Below are 23,199 nucleotides of genomic sequence, written 5' to 3'. Positions count from 1 at the left end.
AGCCCGTTTGGCCAATTTTTGTTAAAGTTTATATTAACTGTGCCATGCAAAACCCTAAGAGGATAGAATTTTTTTTTTCCAACTTCATTAACCAGGAAATTTACTGAGCCGAAGCTGTTAAGTGATGTTAGCCAGTGAGCACACAATAGCAAGGAAGGCTTCAAAACTCACCCAGGAAGTGAACCAGGACAGCAGCAGTTCAAAACAGAGAAGTGAACAAACAAACAAACAAACACACAACCCAGACGTTTGCTAACAGCTGCTAGCTGGTGCCTGACTTGGGAGCAGATGCAATAAACAGCTGTTGATCAGATGAGGACTAATAACACTTTGGCTTCACTTCCCTCCTTCCTACCTGTACTGGATGCAAATAAGCTCTCTCAGACGGTCCCCCCCCCCAATAAGTCTAAAGTATAGGCCCCTTCCATGAAAAGGTCACTTGCTAGATGATGTAAATGGTTAGGAATGGATGCAGCACCTGTACCAGCTGAGTCAGACAAATGACTCCCATCACGTCCACAGTAAGGGTTACACTGTCTTGAGTTTCTGATGAGAAATAAAATGGTATCCAGGGAAACGGCCGAGAATAATATTCCATGTACCACTGGGCATCAGCGGCATTTCTTAGTGAGGAAAGCGTTTCTTAAAAACAAAACGTGCTGAGAAGACAGCCATCTTACCTTAAAAACACTTTGTAAGACTGAGACGGTGCAAGTTAATTAACCCAAAGTGGAGAAAGAAACAATTAAATCAAAGTACTCCTCTTCTCCCTTTCTTCTGTGAAAATTAGGGAAGGTTTTTTTCTTCTTCACACATTTAAAACTTGATTAGAGCCATTCAAATGTTTAATTCAGTGTAACCAAATACATCAAAGCAAGACCCATCAGCAGATAACCCAATGGGCAGAGGTAAAAACAAAACAAATAAAAAAGCAACTCTAAACCTCTAAAACGAGTCCACCCTTGCACGTGTTTGAAGAGTACTAAACTCTTTCCGCAAAAACGCCATGGATTCTGTAAGGGTTTACAGAATTTTCTTAAGAGTTTTAACCAAGACTTTAGACTCCAACTCAGACTTCCGGGTTAAATTACAAACTATACCTGTCTACTCAAGAAAGCATCAAACCTAGAGGATGTTAAAAGACATCAACACATTCTTTTCGTGGCTGTTCGCATTTCTCCACCTTCCACTCCAATTAACTATTGCACAACAACTCGCACGCAGACACAGACCACCATATTATCTCAAAATGCAATCTCACAACCAGGGGATGCACAAGCAACAAGCCTTTTGCAGAATCATTTGCAAAAATACTTTGCCAACTTCCAACATCTTTATTCAACAAACTTTTTTCCCATAGGCTTTAACAAGGATATGCTTAGCTCTAAACTCTAAAACAAGACCGAGTGTTGCGTAGTCTAATGATGGAAACCCGAGGGTAAGGTTTTCGACACCCCGACAAAAGTTGCTTTTTATACACCCCCGTATCGGTGTCTACCACCACCACTACCAGCATCCCCCAAAGAAGAAAATCATCTCCGAAATGCCCCGAATGTGTGCTGCTGCTGGCTCTGAAGCCGTGTAGAATTTCGTAATGGAATGTGAACTGCTCGTCCGGATCTGGGCTCACGTTCTATCTCTTAACCAGTAAGGAGCGAGGGAGGGCAAATCTGCTGAGCAAGGAAAAATAACTTTCCTCCTCTTTTATAACCCATCACGGATGCACCGCGGACGAGGGCAGCTAGCAACACGCGGCGCCTGTCAAGCGGTCGAGCCCGAGCCCAGTGGGGTCCCCACGCCCCTAGACCTCGGCCGGCTGCCCGCAGGCACCGTCGCCGCGCCCCGCACTCACCCCGGGCCAGAGAGCGGGTCACATCCTCGATGCGACCCTGGCCCTGTACAGAAAACACACCGCCTCCCAGGGAGGGGGCCGGCGACGGGAAGGACCTCCCCTGCTCCTTAGCAACCATTAAGGTCGCAGTTTCCTAAGAGACCGCGAACGGGGAGGGGGCGCGGGGAGTTGGGCCTGATGGGGGGCCCGTGCCTCTCGTAGGCGTCGGTGCTTCCCCCGGGGGACACCGGCTTCCCCCACCCTCCTCGTTCGGCTGTGCAGGCCGAGGTGTGAGGAAAAAGCGAAGCCCCAGAACTCCAGAAAAATTGGTCCAGCGGGTGGCGGACAAAAGTTTCCGAGCGCGCTCCACAGCTGGGCGGTGGGGCGGGCGCCGGCCCCGCCTCGGATGCTCCCGGCCTCCTTCCTGTGCTCGTGACGGCGCCGGGCGCGAGCCCCCCCTCCGCGATGCAGGCTCGCCCCACGCCGGGGGCTCCCCCAAAGCTCGTACCCAGCCAGCCTCAGAGTCACCAACAATACGCGTCGGCGCGGCCCGGGTCGCCGCTTCCCCTCCTCCCCAGCGACGGTGGTCGCTCAGAGCCCTGCCGCCAGCCGGGAGCCCGCAGAGGGCGCGGGGCTGCCTGCCGCCCCTCCCGGCCGGCGCCGTCCGCCCGGGAGGATCAAAGTCCGCAGAGCAGGGCGCGGCGGATGCTCCCACCGAGCAGCCCCGAACGCACGGCCCCCGTGCCTGCACCCCGGGTGGGCACCCCCGGATACCTTGCGGCGGCGGACTGGCTCCGTCATCTCCGTGCTTCCCGACCCGAGAGGGACTAGAAAGTATGTAGGAGAAAAGTTTCCCCTCCCACATGGGGGGGAGGATGTCGGGGGAGAGAGGGCGGAAGATGGAGAGCAGCGCTGGGAAGATGTTTCTGGCCCGCGGTGCGCGTACCATCCGAGTCCCGGCAGGGCTGGTTAAAAATAAACTCGGCGGCGCGGGTCGGGCCGGATTCCTGCGCTCGGACGGCTAATATGGATGCGCATCAGGTCCTGCTGGCGGGGCGCTGCGGCGGCTCGCGCTAGGAGCTGGTTGGCAGAGCCGGCAGCTCGGGAAGGGGAAAGGAGCGGAGGAAGGGGAGGAGGAGGAGGAGGAGCGGCCGGGCGCGCAGCCCGAGGGGAGAGGGCTGCCCAGCTCATCCCGGCTCCCCTACCCCACAGCCCCAACCGAGCGCATGCTGCCAGGCGTGGGGTGCGCGGGTCCTTTCTGCCAAACGCCGAGTTTCAGAAGTACACCGCGCTCTGCACACTTCACCCTCCCCATCCCCAAAAAGTTCTTTAAAAGGTCGCTCGGCAATGCTCCGGGCATCTCGCAGCCACCGGAGTACCGCAAGCGGGGACCCGGGACGCGTACTTACGGCCCGGCAGGGTGCTGGGCTCCCAGGCATGATGCGGTGGGGACCGGTGGGCTTCGGGCTGAGAACGAGGAGAGATGCAAACTTGTTCCGGAAAAGGAATCAAAATGGCGTTTCTGGATGTGCAAAGTTCATCAACTCCGCAGTCACTTCCCCTCCTCCTCTTCTCCCATAGGGAGGGAGGTGGGCGAGGAGCTGGCGACCCCGTTGCCCTAGCCGTCTTCCCGGCCCCCGCCTCGGCCCCCCGCCCCGCTTCCTCACCCGCACGCTCGGAGACTCGCTCTCCCCCTCTCACCCTGATAAGTAGACACATCACGTGTTGCTCCTGCGAGTCTCCTAGGGACGTGTTACAGAGCTGCCGCAGCAGCCGCGGCAGAACGAGCTGGGGGAGTCGGGAGGACCGCGGTACCCGGCTGTCCCTGTCGTCACCCCCGCCCCAGTTTTAGCTAGGCAACCGCAGTTGCCACTATCCTGGGATGAGTGGAGGTGGAGTCCTCACCTCACCCCCTACAGCAGCCCCAAGTTTGCCCCACGCCCTCCTAAGCGCCCGGGGCCAGGGGCGGGCCCGGCAGCCGGAGGGGAAGGGTCTCGGCCGCTACAGCTGAGCGCAATTCCAACCCACCCAGCGCTCACTGGTGGCCACTATCTCCAGCCACCGCGCCCCCTCCTCTCCAGCCCCTCACCGCAAGTGGCTCTCAGCCCGCGGCTTTCCATCACTTTACAACAGGGTTTGTTTCACTATTTTAACAGAGGCAGAGATGCGGAGAGGAACTTGGGGGGACGCCTGGGAGGCCCGAGAGAGGGTGGTTTGGTGACGGTGGACCCCAGATCCAGCGCCGCTCCCCTGAATCTGAAAGCGGTGTCTCAACCGCACAGTTCCTTCTGTACGCGGTCCTCGCCCTGCATCCAGGTGGGGCGAGTAGAGGATGGGGCCGGAGATTAAAGAGCAGGCGCTTCACCCCGCCCCCAACCTCTTGCAGTTTCTTTCCCAAGTTGGTCCTTCCCACCAGCGCAGCGACTTAGGAGTGTGCTTCTCTTCTAACAAACCTAAGGGCCCTAGACTTTTATCACGTTGCCTTCTCTCCCACTCTACACATGATGCTTCAGCAGAGGCTGCCTGCCCGCGAGGGGCCTAAGGATGGCGTCTACCGCCACCTTGTCCCCACCCCGCGACGGAATGGCTGGTGCTGTGTCATCCACGTCTCCCTTCAAGGCGTCAGGGAAGCCACATGCAATATCTCTTTCTCTCAGAGGGCTCCTGTTTCAACTGTGAAAAGCACGGGTCCTCCTGCGAATTTCTCTCCATCCCCGGGGCTCCTGAAGCCAGCACGGTGCCTTGGCCCAAGTTATCACAGAGCCCAGGGAAACCAGGCCTCAGCTGTGTTTCCTCCATAAAGCAGCTGACATGTTTCCAACCAGTAAGCCGGTTTCTACTTAGGTTCCAAAAGGGACTTGTTCTCAGTTTTGGATACATCTTTTGAATAGTTACCTTCACACACACAGACACACACACACACACACACACACACACACACACACACACACACACACACACACACACACACACCAATTCTGAAGATAAAAGCACAGAAAATAGGACTGCAGAATTATGCATTCGAGACTACTTAGTTGATGTTATACATGCAGAAAGCTTGCTACACGCTATTTGCTATGACCTTTGCCCTGGCTCCACCCCATGGGCTCCTCTTGGAATGCCTGAACACCCTACAGTTGTAAAGCTCATTATGGGCTTTAATTTGAAGCCTTCCTTCTAACGTATTCTAGTTTGGGGACTGACAACAGAAGTGTCTATCTGGGGATTGAATGAACAAATGAAGCCTAGCCAAGAGAGAATTTTCTAGAACTAAAGAAAAGCAGTTGGACCATTACCCCTGACTTGAGATAAGTAGGCTAAACCACAGGCTGGGAGGGAACTGTTTGACTTCCAGTCATCAAAAATAAGTTTTCAGAACCTGTTACTTTTCCCAGGGTCTCCTGTTTACTGAGCAAAACTCTATCTGGTGAAATTTTTAGCAGTGGCATTCCCCCCCCCTTTTTTTTTTCCTCCCCCCCAAAGTATCCAGGCTGGCCTTGAACTCATTAGCTGAGGATGTCCTTGAGCGTATGACCCTAGAATCATTGTTCCCCATTTGTTATTTGCTAGCAAGTACACCACCAGCCTTAGCATTACCGCCTTTCTTTCTTTTTTTCTTTTCTTTTTCCTTTTGGTTTTGTTTTCTGAGACAGGATCTCACTCTGTAGCTCTGGCTATCCTGGAACTCACGTAGACTAGGCTGGCCCAGAACTCACAGAAATCTACCTGCTTCTGCCTCCCAAGTGTTAAAAAAAAAAGGATTAAAGGTGTGTGTACCACACCCAGCAGCTAGCTCCACTCCTCTATGCCTCCTACCACCTCCATCCCGTCTCTCAAATGTTATCAAACATTGTCCTGAGGACTTGTCTGCTGAGGAGGTGATGGGCTGGTTTTAAAACAAGAGTTTACATGGCCATACCAGAAATCCTTACTCTTGGGCTTCCAATGTATAAGCTGTCCAAACAGAAGGATCAGAATGGGCACTCTGAAAATGCTACCTGCTTACTTGTCTCTTGGTGTTTGTTTCATGGTATTTTGTCTGACACTGGCTCTTGTAGACCAGGCTAGACTCATCCTTCTGTCTTCACTTCCCAGGTGCTGGGATTATAAGTTTAGGACATCAAGCTGGACCAGGAACAGCAACAATATCAAAGTTGGAGTTTACTTGCCATTTAGTTTATTCTGTAAAATATTTTCAAATGTCCAAAGTGCCATGGATTCTCATGGTAAGTCGCCACCATTTTTATACTATAGATAATTCTGGCAATGGAAGAAAGTCACCTTGAGATTTTTATTATTATTATTATTCTAATTGGGGCTTAGTAGCTCATGCCTGTAATCCCAATACTCCATGAGTTCCAGGCCAGCCTGGGCTATATTGTAAGAACCTATCTCAAATCAAAGCAAAACACAATAAGCTATTAAAAAGAATTAGCGTCTAATGATTGCTCATTCCCAGCTAATTAATAAACTTGCAAGTCAAAGCTCCTGTTCAAAGGTTTGTTCAAATGTTAATATCCTTTATACAACAAATATTTACCAAACACCTAATAAAAAAGGAAGACTAGGGTTATCACCCACGATGAGATGCTATTTCACAGCCACTAAAATGGCACTAACCAAAAAGTCGTCCAATAAGTAAATGTTGGCGAGGAAGTTGGAGAACGGAAAAGGGTGCAGCCATTATGAAAACTATCATGGCAGCTCATTAAAACATAGTGACTGGGCTGGAGAGATGGCTCAGTGGTTAAGAGCATGAACTGCTCTTCCAGAGGTCCTAAGTTCAAATCCCAGCAACCACATGGTGGCTCACAACCACCTGTAATGGGATCTGATGTCCTCTTCTGTTGTATGAAGACAGCAACAGTGTACTTATATATAATAAATAAAATCTTTAAAAAAAACATAGTGGGGTTGGGGATTTGGCTCAGTGGTAGAGCGCTTGCCTAGCAAGCAAGGCCCTGGGTTCGGTCCCCAGCTCAAAAAAAAAAAAAAAAAAAAAAAAAGAATAGAAAAAAAACATAGTGACCATAGGATCCAGCAATGTTACTAAATCATATACTAAAAAATGAAAATATATGTATTGCAGGATTAATCATAATAGTTTAGAAGGTAAATAAGAATTTGAAGGTTGTTGAGATGGATCAGAACCTCCACAGTGGAGGGAGAGAACCACTCCACAAAATTATCCTCTGGCCTCCACCTGTGCATCAAAGTCTTTGCACCGAAGCATATGCATTCATGCCTGTACATATGTGAACACACACGCACGCACGCATGCACACACTAAACAAGTGGAAGTTAGCCAGCTGTGATGGTACACACTTTTAATCCTCGTGCTCAAAGGCAGAGGTGGAATTATTACTACAAGTTCAAAGACAGCTAGCGCTATCTATATAGGCCCTATCTCAAACCAGACAGACAAATAAACAAAATTAGGGAGACTGAGAGATGGCTCAGTGTTTAAGAGCATTTGCTGCTCTTCCAGAAGACCAGACTTCAGCACCCACATCAGGTAGCTCACAACTGTTTATAACTCTGGCACCAGGAGAACTGATGCCCTCTTCTGGCTTCTGAGGGTATCAGCATAGCAGAACATACACATAGACACATACACAGCAAAAGCCCACAAAGAGAGCAATCAGTTGAAATAAATTATATATTATACACACACACACACACACACACACACGCAGCCAAGATAAAAGCAGTATTGCAGCATATTATGGGCCTTGTCCTGTTGTCCTGATAGTAAAGGTTCTAGGATGGATGGATTAAAACAGGAATTGAATGAAGGTGACGGGGCTTAGTTAAATAAGTGAGATTACACACATAGAATTTTTCAGTAACATCCATGAAAAACCTTGGGTACCCAAGGTGGGGAGCAGAGGGAATCTCTTAGAGAAAAGGAAAAAAAAAAAAAACCTGTCAGGAAAACCTCTAATATCGGTGAGGAGAGCGTAGAAAGGAGGGATGTGGAGATGGAGAAATCACCACCAAGCTTGTGCCTGAGGTGAATAAGAGAAAAACAAAACGAGGGGGGTGGGGAAGTCTGGAGGTGGGAGCCTATTTGAGATAGAAGGTAATGGAGTAGGTGGCACTGAGAATGGGAATGAATGAGTGGGAAATAGGGCTCTGCCTTCCAATGGATAATGAAGGAAGGGATGTGGGCACTGGGGAAGGCTGCCTGGATGAGGTGGCATCATCTCCTGCCTCTCAAGAGACATGTAGGTGTCTCCCAGGCAGAGAGGAGGAGCCGGGGCACACCAGACAGAGAAGTCTGGGAGCAGCCAGCACAAGGGCACAGAGCCACAACACAAGGTCAACCTCCTGAACTTCAAATACCTCCCTTGGTGACAGCAGCTTGGGAGGGAGGGGGGAGGAGGCTGAAAGATGGGGCTGGAGCAGCAGCCAGGGGGCCCTGCAAACCACTAAGCAAACTTGGACTTCATCCAAGAAAGAGCATAGAGAGGAGGGCAGCCAGCTTCCCTCATGGTACTGTGGAGAATGGTCTGGAAGATGACAAGACGAGACAGGAAGACTCATTAAGGGTTAGTGGGAGAGTTCACCTCAGAGAGAGTAAGAACTCAGTCAGGCACGGTTGCTGAGGTAGAGGGGAGAAAACTGATCCAAGACATTAGGCCACTAGCTGGGCATGGTGGCTGGAGCATTCGTGGAGTCCTCAGAGGTTACAGCATGAGGGTTGTTGAGTTCAAGGGAGGGATATATAGTGAGACCCTGTCTCAAGAAAGAAGAAAGAAGGAAAAAAATAAGCCATAGAATGAAGAGAAACAGACTGACTGAGTATGGGGGAGAGCTGGTGAAAGAAAATGTAGAGCTTTAACCAAGAAGTGTGATGTTAAAGAAGGAAGATCACTTCAGCCATGTTAAGGTCACCTGTGTCCCTGTGGGAACTGGACAGAAACAATGCAAAGACAGGAGGGGAGAGGGGAGCAGGCAGAATCTGTTAGAGTTGGTCCTCGACTGTGACTAAGGGAGGGGTAGAATCAGCTCACTAGTGCCATGAATTTTAGGGAAGGTATGCATGGGAAAAGATGGGGAGCTGGGCTCAGCACAAAGGCCTGGAGAGACAGTAGAAGGCCAGCAGATTGAAGAGGGTGGGGTGACATGCCTGAAATTGGGAGCAGGAAGTGGGGGCAACAAGAAGGCCCTCCCCTTTTTCTCTAACCAGTTGAGGCAGTGGAAGCTTCTAAGGGAAACAACGGCTGTCAACCCTAATCCAGAGCCATCGAGGCTCGTAACTGAGAAAGAGCAGGCTCTGAGAACCAAGACAGACTAGGGCATGAAGGCAAGGGTTAGGGAGTAAGGGGTTAAGGAGAGAAGGAAGTGAAGGCTGGGAGCTCTGCTGAGAAGGAAGAGAAAGGAAAAGGGCAACCCTCAAGATAGCAGCTACCACTTACTGGACACTCAGTCAGTGCCCGGCGCTGCTCCAAGGGTGAGCTTCTAGCTAAGATCTTGCTCTATCCCCTCTGCGCTGGCCAGGTGGGTGCCATCGCCATGCCTGTTTCACAGGTCGAGCAGTGGCATCGCTCCACTGCTCAGTAGCATAGAGCTGATAGGAGAACCGGGATGCGGACCAGACATCTGACCCAAGGGACACTATAGTCATTACTATTGCTGCTGTTAGCCAACTGAGAGCTAAACAGATGGCTAATTTTTTTTTTTTAAGTCATTTGATTGCCTTGTATAATCTCAATAAAATACTGTTGACTGGAGTTTTGCATAAGGGTCGTTGATGTGTGTGCAGTTGTTTCAACAAGAATTTTACTGGGGTTGGGGAGGGGGAAGGGTAGGCAAAGTGCATACATTTCTAATTCCAGCAATTAAGGCAGATACAGGCAGATCTCTGTGAGTTTGAGAGTAGCCTGGTTTATAGAGTGACTTTCGGGCCAGCCAGAACTACACAGTGAGACCCTCTCTTTAAAAAAAAAAAAAAAAAAAAAAAAAAAAAAAAAAAAAAAAAAAAAACAAGGGCTGGAGGGATGGCTCAGCGGTTAAGAGCACCGACTGCTCTTCCTGAGGTCCTGAGTTCAATTCCCAGCAACCACATGGAGGCCCACAACCATGTCTAATGGGATCTGATGCCCTCTTCTGGTGTGTCTAAAGACAGCAATGGTATTCCCATATACATAAAATAAATACATATTTAAAAAAAAAAAAAAAAGAAAAAAAAAGGGGGTTGAGGATTTGGCTCAGTGGTAGAAAAGAAAAAGCAAGCGAAAGGCCCTGGGTTCAGTCCCCAGCTCCAAAAAAAAAAAAAAACAAACAAAAAAAAAACAAAAGAAAAAAGAAGTTAATGATGATGGGGGTGGGGCAGGGAAAGGCAAGCATTAAGTGTTAGGAACTGATGGCCCTGAATGTGTAAAACAGCCGGACAGACCAGCAAGAAAGAGGCATGGGCTGACAATATCAGGTCATGGTCATAACTCTTCTTGAGCATCCCTCCTGTGCCTTCATGCCAAAGGGAGCAGAGCGACAAGAGGGCCTCTCTTTTACCTCTAAAACAGATCGGCCAAGGGAGTAGAGGCAGAGGGAGCAGAGCTGGGACTATAAATGAGCAAGGCAGAGAAAGTGTGAGTGAGTCTAAAGAGCCCCGTACCTCTAGACATGAAGAGATACTGGTGCGGACATGGCCAGACCAACAGAGAAAGGCAGCTAGCAGGGTAGGGGTGAGGCCGAAGTGGTGAGAGCTGGGAGAAGAGGAAAAAGGCCCAGCTGGGAGACTTAGGAGAGCAGGTAGGATGGGGTCAGGCAGGAGCTGATGGTGGGAGAAAGGCATGGGGCTCTTTGGGGAGGAGAATCCAAGAATGCTAAGATGGACAAGTCTCTCGGTTGAGAAGCTGGAACAGATATGAAGCAACATGAGAGAGATGAGGCCAGACATAGCTCAGTGGTGAAGAGGACCCAGGTTTGATTCCTAGCACAAACATATGAGCTCATGATGATCTGTAACTCTAGTTCTAAGGGACTTGATGCCAGGTCCTGACCTCTGCTGGTACCAGGCACAGATGTGTACATACATACATGCAGGCAAAATGTCCATCCCTACGCATAAAATAAGATCTAGAAGAAAAGAATCAGACATAGATCAATCGTGATGATGGAACTGTCACAGAAAATGTGAAAAGGGGTGGGGCTGAGAGGAACCGTGTAGAATAGCTGCTTCGGCTGTTGTGGGGACAATGAGTAGTGGCCCTCAGTGTTGGGAAGAGGAATATATAAATCTCAGAGGAAGTATGGTAGGCTCAACCGTGTCTCCCCCAAAATACACTTGCAAGCCTTAAAAAATGCCTCAGAATGTCACTCCATCAGATCTTTTAAGAGATTAATGGTGGGTCTGATCCAATCTGACTGGTGTCATGGGCAGGGTGGTGGTGGTGGTGGTGGTGGTGGTGGTGGTGGTGGTGGTAGTGGTGGTGATGGTGGTTATTAAAGATACAGAAAGAAGACAACATGGCAGACTTCTTTAAGCCACAGAGAAAGGACACTATGATCTTGTCATTTGTCCCCTCCCAAATTTATTCTAAAACTTAATCTCCAAAATCAAATGTTGATAGATTTTGGAGATGGAGATTTCGGAGGTAATAGGATTAGAAGAGGTCGTGAAGGTCAGGATGGAATTAGTGGGTATTTGTTTGTTTTGCTTTGCTTTTCTGCATTTGAGTCTCAGCCATGCAGACCAGGCTGGCCTCTGACTTGCAATGCTCCTGCCTCAGATTCTTTTGTGCTGGAATAACAGAGGAGTACCACCATGCCTGGCTGTATTATGCCTTTGTTTAAGTGGGAGGAGAGAAAAAAAGGGGTCAGAGGATGTAGCCCACTGGTAGAAGGCTTGTCTAGGATGCATGAAGCTTGGGGTTGGTGTAATCTGTAATCCCTGCCCTCAGGATTTAGAGGCAGGAGAGTCAGAAGTTCCAGGTTGTCCTGTCTAACCATGAGTTTGAAAGAGAGACATCAGCCAGTCTGTTTCCTGTCCTACGAGAGCCTGCCCACCCCATCTGCTCACCATGTTCTAATGCTGCAAAGGAAGCTCAGCAAATGCTGAGCAAATGCCTGTACCGTGTTCTTAGGCTTCTAGAACCACGAGCTTGATAAATCATTCTTTATAAATCGCCCAATTTGAGAGGCAGGGAAGGTGGCACAACTGTAATGTAAACATTTTGGGAGTGGAGGCAGGAGGGGGGCCAGAAACCAATGTTATTCTCAGCTATATGTAGAGTTCAAAGCTAGCCTGGGTTACAATAAACTCTATCTCAAAGGGGGAGGAAGAGGAGGAGGAGGAGGAGGAGGAGGAGGGGGAAGAGGGAGAAGAGGAAAAGGAGAAGGAGGGGAGAGGAAGGGGAGGAGGAGGGGAGAAAGAAGAAGAAGAGGAGGAGGAGGAGGAAGAGAAGGAGGAGGGGGAAGAGGGAGAAGAGGAAGAGGAGAAGGAGGGGAGAGGAAGGGGAGGAGGAGGGGGAGAAAGAAGAGGAGGAGGAGGAAGAGGAGGAGGAGGGGGAGGAGGGGGAAGAGGAAGAGGAGAAGGAGAAAGAGGAGGGGAAGAGAGAGGAGGAGGGGGAGGAGGAGGAGCAGGAGGAGGAGGAAGAACAAGAACAAGAAGAAGAAGAAGAAGAAGAAGAAGAAGAAGAAGAAGAAGAAGAAGAAGAAGAAGAAGAAGAAGAAGAAGAAGAAGAAGAAGAAGAAGAAGAAGCAGCAGCAGCAGCAGCAGCAGCAGCGATCATGATCTAGGCTGTGGTACTCAGTTATAGAAACAGAAAGCAAAGACAGAGACCCCGTGGAACATCATCAACTCTACCAACATCCTGATCTCAGACTTGTAGCCTGAAGAGTTGTAAGGACATAGATCTGTGTTAGCAGCCATGGGAAAGATGGGGAAGAGGAGTGTTGAAGAGACTGGTGAGTCTCTATGTGAAAGGGACAGGAGGGAAACATTCATACATACCCTGTGATCTGGGAGAGCCAGTCTTCATGAGGAAAGGTTTTGGAGGAAATGCTCTCTTTTCTGAGGGAGGGGTCCCACGACATTGGTGCATAAAGCCTCTCTTGGAAGTAGGGATTTGCATACGCCAAACAGATAGATGTGGCAAAGTGTACAGAGCTGGAACCAACCTGGAGGAGGGTGGCATTGAACCGGAAAGGAGTAAAGGCATTGAGGAAGTGGTTGGTGGAAGAGTTTGCCTAGGAATAACAAGGGTAGCAGAAGGCTGGACAAGTGGGGCGATTGCCATTTGTAGTTTCCAATTTCCCCGAGCAATGCTGCCTTAATGGGTCTCAGACAAGTAGCAGAAAGTAGTTGGCAGAGGTGAAGAACGCCTTTAACCTCAGCACGCAGCAGGTAGAGGCAGGTGGCTCTCCGAGTCTCAGACCAGCCAGAGCTATACAGTGAGAGTCTGTCTCTGAAAGAAAAAGGAAGAAGGAAAAAGGAAAGAAGACGGCAGGAGTGGGATAACCAAAACACCTGAATCCAACTTTGGTTATCTGCAATCCGTTGTTCCTTCAGCTACAAGATGACCCAACCAGTGCACGGTTTCTAGGGGCTGATGGGTTATTACCCTTTGAAATAGAAGTCACGCCCCAACCCCCTAATGCATTGTGTACTGCTTTGGTTTTGCTTCATTTTCTAAAACACCGGAACAGTAATATATGGACAGTGATGAGATCACAAACTCCCATACTAACAGCTACCTATCGCCCAATAGTTTTTGTTTTGATGCCAAGCCTCGGCATACTAGGCACACATGTGACCTGAGCTACACTCCCAGGCTCATGGCGCTGGTTTATTAACATTCGAGCACAGGCAGTGGTTGTCACATCCCGAAGAGACTGCACATCTCGAGGCGTCCAATAGCCGCTTGCCAGCACTCCCTAAGACTGCACTGTCGTCGGTTCTAGCTGGAGTGTGTTTGTCTCCTGTTTGTTGTCTCTCCTTCTCAGTATCTGGGTGACCCTTGTCACTTCTTTCTGAACTCTGTGTGCCTGCCAACAGCAACCTGCTCTTCCCCCTTGAACTGATCTGCTCTAATCTGCAGTGGTTAGGAAACTGGATAACCAAGGTTGTTAGAAATGTGTCAAAAGTAAGCCGGAAGATGGACTCCTCTGGCTGTCCCAAGCCAAGCTGCTCACTCCGTGGCTCTGATCTTTCTGCAGCCCTGGGGATGGAACCCAGTGCCTCAGAGGTGCTAGGCAAGGGCTCTACCTCAGAGTTGCACTTTCCACCGGCCTGCTGGGTTTTACATACACGCACGGTTCGCCCGCATCTACATGACCGGTGTTGCTTCAAAGATCTAAACATTCAGAATTTCTCGAAAGGTTCCCTGTCTCTTCTGAGCCCTCTATCCTCCCTCCATAAATGCAAGTTCACTGCTTCTTAGAAGTTTTTCATCCCGGCATTTCAGGACACAGAAAAGGTCAGCCGATCCTTCACACAAGATGAACAACAAGAAGATAAACAAACGCCCTGCCCTCCTCATGAGATGGAAATCTTGGCCCAGAAGATTTGCACTTAAAATTCCCGGTTTCTCTGTAGGGTGGAGCTCTTCATTCATACAGATTAAAAAACAAAACAAAACAAAACAAACAAACAAAAAACCCAACCCTCACTTCCTCAGTAAACCGTGCACACTATTTTTCCTTTTGCTTTTTCCCCTGTGCAGTGGGTTGACCGTGGGCCTTGCATTTGCCAAGCAAGTGCTTTACCAGAGCTCCATTCCCGACCATGAGTGTGTGTCTTTACGAGTTTAACCGAATGGCTGTCAGAGCCAAAACAAAACTTCTTCCGCTTCAGCTTCAAGTGACGCCGGTAAGCGGCAAGCCACGTTATTCATACAGACAGATAGTCCTTGACTGTCGCAATGGCTCTGCCCACACTGCCTGGCTATTGGTCATCCTACTCACAGATTGGGTCCCGCGTTCACCTGTCAAAGGATCAGACAGGTTTTCAGTTGTCAAAAGTGCCGAAGAAGGGGTTGGGGGTTTAGCTCAGTGGTAGAGCGCTTACCTAGCAAGCCCAAGGCCCTGGGTTCGGTCCCCAGCTCCGAAAAAAAGAAAAAAAAAAAAGTGCCGAAGAAGTTACAGTAAATCACACTACCAGATGGCTATGAAAAGCCCTGTCTATCCACCAACACTGAAAAGAGCCAAATGTGAATTTCCCTGGGTCAAAGACTCCTGCCCCTCTTAGGGAACAAACAGAGACACGCTCTAGGTCTTGAGTGTCATTTCAGTCTGGAACACACGGAATCCCCATGAGTCTGACTTGTTAGGTGGTGGCCTTAGTCAGTGCACCACTTTATTACAGGACCACCTCAGGGGCGGTGTTATCTTTTTGGTTTTTTGGGGAAAAGTTCTCTCTGTAGCCCAGGCTGTCCCGGAGCCTGCCTCGGCTTCCTAAGGGCTGAGTCTGTTTAAAACGACAACTGCCATTTTAAAAGACAACCCCTGCCTCCCCCACCAACCAACAAACAAAAGCCTTTTTAAAACCATATTTCCTCAGCAAGATCTCTTAAGGTCAGTCGAGTAGGGGCAGAATTCACTAGCAGGGCACCTGTCTAGTATGTAAGACCCTAGGTTCTACCCTAAGCATGAAAATAAAACAAACCAAGGACACTATTGCAGCTGGGAGATACAGCTCAGCACTGGACTTGCCCAGCCTGCAGGAAGTCTTCAATTGGAACTAGAGTATAGCAATGCAATGAAAATGTAGAGTTAAAAGGTTTCCCTCTCCCCAGAACTGGAGACTGAACCAGAGCCTTATGCACACTAGAAAATTGTTTTACCATCCACTTTTATTCCCAGGGTTTATTTTTTATTTTAATTTTTATTTAACTTTTTATTTTCAGATGATATCTCCCTGAGTTACCCAAGCTGGCCTTGAACACATTCTGTAGTCTAAGCAGCCTCTGCACTTGTCCTCTTCCTGCCTGAGTCTCTACTAAAACATATGGATTGCAAACCCGTGTCACCAGGTCCAGAGAAACATTTAAAATCTTAAGAAAAAGCAAGCATATGACTATTAAGGATGAATCCCTGCTCAAAGTCTCAAGTACTAACCCCAGTCTCAAATGTGACCTATTTGGAGACACACTCTTTAAAGAGGTTCTTAAAGAAAACTGAGGACACATCAGTGGGCCCTGATTTAATGTGATGAGTGTCTTTGTAGAGAGGGATGAGGGCTGGGGCTATCGATCAGTGGTAGAGTCCTTGCTCAGCGTGCGCAAGGTCCTGGGACCCATCCCAGCCTTTGCAAAAAGCTAAAGAAGAGTTAAGATGGAAAGAGTACAGAAAAGAAAATGTAAAGACACAGACGGAAGCCCATCTAGAAACCAAGCAGAAAGACCTCAAGAGAATAACTGTTTTAATCTATACATGTGGAATATTTATACATGTATATATATACATGTGTGTGTATCTATCTACAGATATAGATGTGTGTTTCAGATTTATTTTTATAGTTAATTTTATCTATTTATTTTATATGGGTGTTTTGTCTACATGTATGTCTGTGTAACTAGGACTTGCCTGGTGTTTATAAAGGTCAAAAGAGGTCCTTAGAGTCCCTGGAACAGGCATTATAGATGGTTGTGAGCCACCATGTGAATGCTGGGAATTGAACCTGGGTCCTCTGCGAGAGTAACCAGTGCTCCTAATTCATGAGTCATTTCTTCATCCCCTTAATGTTTTAGCACTTTTAGGTTACTATGCAAAGATTAAGTTTCTGCTATTTAAGCAGACCAGGCCACAGTACTTGGACCTTTCAGCCCTAGCTCACTATTAACACATCTAACAAAGTCTCATGGCACAGGGAGGTTGCCTGCTCTGGAACCATTTTCTGCCTCAGAATGCTAAGTAAGATTCTAAGAGCTTACTTAGATCTCTCAGTAAAACACTCCGCTTCCACTGAAGGGATCCTGGAGAAGATACTCCTTACACGTTCAAAGTTCATGACATGGGCTGTTGAGATGGCTCAGTGGGTACTGCCAAGTCTGATGGTCTGAGTTTGATTCCTAAGACACCATATCATCCCGAACACATCTAATTTGATCGGAGTCCCAGGACCCAACCTATGCCTACAAGCTCTCCTCCGACCTGAGTATGCACACACACACACACACACACACACACACACACACACACACACACACACACAGAGTCTATATTGTTATATTATCTATATTGTTATTTATGTTGTTATGTTATATATAATGTAACCATATATACAGAAGGTAGTGTCTCATGTATTTTAGGCTGTCACTATGTAGCCCAAAGATGACCTTGATCTTAAACTTTTGACCCTAGAACAATAGACATACAGGCAAAAATGTGTTACCCCACTTAGTTTAAGTCGTTGTTGTTGTTGATGATGATGATGATGATGACGACGGCGACATATATGTGTGTGTGTGTGTGTGTGTGTTGTGTGTGTGTGTGTGTGTGTGTGTGTGTGTGTGTGTGTGTGAATGTATTTATACCTCCTGTGTGCAGTGCCTTCAGAGAAGCCCAAAGTGCTTTGGTGTCAGGTGCCCTAAAACTAATGAGAGGGAATTGTAAGCTACCTAATGCAAGTGACAGGAACTGAACTCTGGTTCACTGGGAGAGCAGCAGGTGTTCTTAACCTCGGAGCCTTCTCTCCAGTCCCTTCATGAGACGTTTTTAAGTGAAAAACAAAAAACAAACAAAAAAATCCTGGCTATAAATATATAATTGTTTCTGTTTAAGTAATAATCAGAAAACTACATTCATATATAAATGTGAATAGTGGCACATGCCTTTGATGGTGCACTCAGAGGCAGGAGCTCTCGGTGAGTTCAGGATTAGCCTGGTCTACATATAGAGTTCCAGGACAGCTAGAGTTACATAGTGAGAGCCTGTCTCAATCCTCCCCAGAGAAGAAAGGGAAAAGACAAACAGCATGAATACCAAAATTTTAATAGTTCTTATTTCTGAGAAAGAGAATTAATTATAAGAGGTTACTTTAAAAAAGAACCTCTGGTTTTCTCTGTTTTATAGTCTTTCTAGAATAAACATTTAATAATTTTATTAAACCCAGTACATGAAGTAATTGCCTCTTTCCCCTTCCCCTTTCTCTGTACTAAGGACAGAAGCCAGGGCTCCATGCATGCTAGACAAGTACTCTACCAACAAGCTACATTTCTGGCCCCTGAAGTAACTAATTTTAATTTAAATTTTTAATTCTATTTTATTTACACATGAACTCCCCTCTCTATGTGAGGTCAGAGGACCACTGTGATGGTGTAAAGTTGTGTTTTAAGTTTCGGTTACTGTGCTTAAAAGATCTATAAAGCAAACATGCTTCTAACCTACTAGTTCCACTTGCCCAAGGAGAGAGAACTTTCTGGAATGTCGAGGCTGTCCATGTACACTTGTTTTCACCTCAATAAACAAGTTTGGTTGCCTCAACTGCATAGGATGTGTTTGGTCACATGTAGGTGGGAGGTAGTCAGGCCGGAAGTAAATCCAGAGGGATGCTTACCCCTGAATGGACAGAGACGGGAAGTACTATACCTGTATGGCTTCTACATTTGTAAACCACTGACTAGAAAGTAATTTGCTGCCATACTTTGTGAATCCCAGGTTTGAACCTGTCCAGTATTTAATAAAACTTGCTTCAAATTTGGCTCAAAAAATTGTGGTAGTGGTCTTATTCTTTCCCTGTGGGATAACACAGCTTGCAGAAATTGTCTCTCTCCTTCCAACCCTGTGGGTCCCAGAGATGAAACTCAGGTTATTGGACTTGACTGTGAGTGCCTTTACCCTCAGAGCCACATCACCAGCCCAAGTAACTATCTCCATCTTATTTAGTTAATTAAGTGAGACAAGGTCTTTTAAAATAGTCCTGGCTGCCCTGGAATTCATTATGTAGCCCCCGTCTCCCCTGAGACCTGACTACCCTGCTTCCCCAGTGCTGGCATAAGAGGCATGTGCCACCACACCTTACCCAAGAAAGAATCCTTAACGTCAAGAATCTGATGCAATTATTTCGAGAATGTGGCAGATAAGATTGGTAATATAAACTGTAAAGCATGTGGCCCTCTTGACTACGAATCCCTTCCATAATTTATCTTTATGAAATCTAAGTGGTTGTGGTGCACGCCTTTAATCCCAGCACTCGGGAGGCAGAGGCAGGCTGATCTCTGTGAATTGGAGGTCAGTGTAGTCTACAGAGTGAGTTCCAAGACAGCCAGAGCTGCACAGAGAAACTTTGTCTTGGAAAAAGACACACACAGAGACAGACAGACAGACAGACAACAAACCAAAACCAAATAATATGGTTTCCGTGAGTTTGTCACAGATGGTATTATCTGCCTACACTGAAATTCAAATTTTAGATTCAGCTAAAAATCTTCCTTCTTCAGTCTCATAGATGCTGCATTCAGCAAGGGGGGGGGGGCTGCAGCAGAGAGCGCATGGATGGAGTTGCCCCAGCTCTGATACACCCAGGCTATGCTTCGAATGCAGGTATCTATCCTGGTGATGGAAGTCCTTTCCCCTGAAGAACTGTGGGCACCACAATTCATGGTAAAGGAGACGATGTGCAGGAAGCATTTGAGTAAGGCTCCTGGCCCACGCCAGGTGCTCAGTCAAGTGTAACTCGTGTGCATTTTTTAATTAATTTTGTTGGTGACTGTGTCCTCTCATGGAGCCCAGGCTGGCCTCGAAGTCACTTTGTATCCAAGGATAGCTTTAAAGTTCTGATCCTCCTGTCCCACCTCCCAAGTGCTAGCATTTACGAATTCCTACTACCCTGCCCAGTTTTAGGTGGGGCTGGGATTAAACGCAAGGCTCTGTGAATACTAAGCTAGCACTCTACCTAGGAAGTCCTATTTCCAGCCCTTAAAATTACTCTCTTAATAGCTACATTGCACAATTAAACGTACATAACTCGGCACAGTCAAACTCCCTGCGCGATCTTTTCTTAAAACACAGAACAGTGCTGCATGTACATCGCCGTTTCTAAGCTGCAGCATATTAAGCCTCCCTTACGAGTACAGGTAGGTAACTGGCTTTCTATGTGGGTACATGTCTGTCTACAAGGTTTTTATAGGGCTGGAGAGATGGCTCAGCGGTAAAGAGCACTGATTGCTCTCCCAGAGGTCCTGAGTTCAATTCACAGCAACCACATGGTGGCTCACAACCGTCCGTAATGGGTTCTGATGCCCTCATCTGGTGTGTCTGAACACAGGGACAGTGTACTCACATACATAAAATAAATAAATCTTTAAAAAAAAAATAAGGTTCTTATAAAATAAGCTTCTCAGTCAAGTCAGGCATCGCGTCAGTCCTAGAGCTACAGAGGCAGAAGCAGGTGGACTTCTTGAGTTTGAAGCCAGAGTGGCCGAGAGAGAGAGAGAGAGAGAGAGAAGAGAGAGAGAGAGAGAGAGAGAGAGAGAGAGAGAGAGAGAGAGAGAGAGAGAACGTGCTTGTGAGTACAGATGCCTATGAAGGCCAGAAGACAGCGAGTGTCTGATTTTCTGGAGCCAGCGTTCTAGGCACTTTTGAGCCCTCTGACGTAGGTGCTAACAACTCCAGCACATCCACCCGGGTCATCCGCAATGGTGGCATTTGTTCTTAGCCACTAAGTAATTTCTCCAGCCCCCAAGTCATAACATTTTTGGAGCCATCGAGCTGTTGGCTTCTTTTATAGAAGCATTATAAATCTGAAGGTCCTATGATTGGTTGATTTGGTTTCATTCATTCTTTCAGGTGAATTTGGAGCAAGTTTTGAGTCAAGTGTTTTTTTTAAAGTTTGCATTATGATGACGGCGGTGCTGCCACATACGTGCCACAGCCTCCATGAGGAGAACAGAGGACCATTTCCAGGAGCCGATTTTCTCCATTCCAGGAGCTGACCTCTGGTTGCAGGCTCACATGACCAGCGCCGCTACCCATTGAACCACCGTGTTGATTTTCTTCCCCCCACAAAAGAGAGCTTTAGGCTGAGTGTGTGTGTGTGAGTGTGTGTGTGTGTGTGTGTGTGTGTGTGTGTGTGTGTGTGTGTGTGAGTGTGTGTGATGCGTGAGTGTGTGTGAGTGTGTGTGTGTGTGATGTGTGTGTGTGAGTGTGTGTGTATGTGTGAGTGTATGTATGTGTGTGTGAGTGTGCGTGTGTGATATACCCAACTTAAAGGCTGCTGAACAGTGGGTGAAGGCTGAACTGGAATCCAAGTTCTCTGACCTGCGGCCTAAATTCTGACCTGCAGAAGACAGAACATTTTAAATCCTTTGGACAAATGTTTTAGTGTTTTGATGGTTGATGTTGCTGTTGGTATTTTGGAGGAGAAAGCTCTATCTTCTGTGAGAGCACTACTCATTCTTAAGCTCTAAGCCATTTTTTTCCCCAGAAATTTAGCCCCACTTTCAATGGACACACTAAGCAGGTAAGAAGGGATGGTAAATAGGAGGGCCGAGATTTGAAAGGGACTTGATTTGAATTCCACTCTTTGTTTGTTTGTTTGTTTGAGTCAGGGTCACAGGGTAGCTCTGGGCCTCAGTGAGATCCTTCTGCATCTGCCTCTGCCCAGATTAGAGGAATAGAACACCACACCTGGTCGTCAGTTCCAAGGTCTCACTGCAGAGTGGTGGTTGGCCTGGCCTTCTCAGTGTACACCAGGTTGACCTTGAACTCACAGAGATCAACCTACCTCTGCCTCTACGCTTTTCTCTAATTGTGATGCTCTAAATCAATGAGATGGACACTTTAGACTTAAAAGTACACGAAGGACAAAAAGAAACGATTAGAAGAAGACATGACTACTTAGTGACTAACCTATGATATTCTGCACCAGCAGCGATAAAACAGACAGATTTCTTTTCCCCATCAATAGTAAAACCTATTGGAAAAATTTTAGCAAAGCTCAGAAGAGAGGATATATGTATATATTGTTGCGGAAATTAAACTCTTTTCAGTTACTGTGAATAGAAGCTTGGAAATTTAAAGATATTATCCCTTAGATTTTTTTCTAAATTATACTTACATATTTATATATTGTGTGTATATGCGTGTCTGAGCATATGCATTTGTCATAGTGTGTGTATGTTGAGATCAGAGAATAACCTGTGAGAGTTGATTCAGTTTTTCTCTTCAGGACCCATAGAGAGACTAACACAGAATTGTTACAAGTTCAAGACCAACCTGAGCAACAAAAATGAGTTCCAGGCTAGCCCAGACCACAAAGGCCCTGCCTCAAGGGAAACAACAAAAGTAAGTAACAACAAATCAAAATAAGAAAAAAAATTCTTCTCATCAAGAGAACAATTGTCATTTTTTTTAAAAAAAAAAAAAGCAATCTTAAATCAGAAGAATACAATCTAGTTTAAGAATCTAGAATTTATGTCCAGTGAGATGGCTCTGTAGATAAGGGTGCTTTCAATCAATCCTGACAAACCCAAGCTTGACTCCTAAAATCTGCCTGATAGGCAGTGAGAACTGACTCCTGCAAGGGGCCCTCCAACCTCCACACACTGCCTTGACATGGTGTGTGGGTGTGATGTGAGTGTGTGTGTGTGTGTGCATGTGTGTGAAAGTGTGTGTATGTTTGTGTGGTGTGTGTGAGTGTATGTATGTGTGTGAATATGTGTAAGTGTGTGTATGTGTGGTGTGTGTGAGTGTGTATGTATGTGAATGTGTGTGTGTGTGTGTGTGTGTGTGTGTGTGTGTGTGTGTGTATGTGTAAAGTATATGGAATTTAACCCCCATGATTTGTGGTTAAATGTTCCAAGCTTCAGTACATAATTAGAATCAAAGATAAAAATGTGTTGTGGAACTCGAATCAGATGTAAACTAAGATGCAGATTCTATCACTTGAAGAAACCGGCCATAGGAACAAAGGAAGGAAAATGCTTTTCTAAAGGAGTTGACAGCCTTGCCTGTTCAAGTCTCATAAAGTTTCCACATAGAACATTTTGGATAAAATAATAACCTCTGAAAGGGTCCTAGAATGGTGCACCATGCCTTTTATTCTAGTATTTGGGAGGCAGAGGCAGAGGCAGGCAGATCGTTGTGAGTTCAAAACCATCCAGGGCTACATAATGAGTTCCAATATAGTCAGGACCACATAAAAAGATCCTATCTAGAAAAAAGAAAGGAAAAAGGAAGGAAGAAGGAAGGAAGGGAAAAGACAAGATCAATCTTTCATTTTTATCCTTTCTTTTGGATAACATCAACATTGTAACTTGTCAATAAAGTTATCTAGCTTGTATATATCTCTCCAAATAACTGATTTCATTTTTTAAAACACTTACAAGAACCGAAATACTTATTTCTCTAACATCCAGTATCCACAGTATAACCAATGCTGTTTGCAGTGAATGGTTATAGCATCTCTTTCCAAAACAGCA

At 46.9% G+C, this 23,199-nt stretch overlaps 1 protein-coding gene across 1 annotated transcript in view; it reads right to left on the bottom strand.

Moving 5' to 3' along the window:
- Rreb1 (ras responsive element binding protein 1) overlaps positions 1 to 3,488 on the bottom strand; it is a 124,201-nt gene extending 120,713 nt beyond the window's left edge. Inside the window, exon 1 of the mRNA XM_032884305.1 lies at positions 3,241 to 3,488. The gene's annotated coding sequence lies outside the window, so the exon portion shown is untranslated. The remainder of the gene's footprint in view (positions 1 to 3,240) is intronic.
- Between the last annotated feature and the right edge of the window lie 19,711 nt (positions 3,489 to 23,199).

Source organism: Rattus rattus, chromosome 14 (assembly GCF_011064425.1).
Source record: "Rattus rattus isolate New Zealand chromosome 14, Rrattus_CSIRO_v1, whole genome shotgun sequence".
Lineage (NCBI taxonomy): Eukaryota > Metazoa > Chordata > Mammalia > Rodentia > Muridae > Rattus > Rattus rattus.
This window is presented reverse-complemented; position numbering and strand designations above follow the sequence as displayed.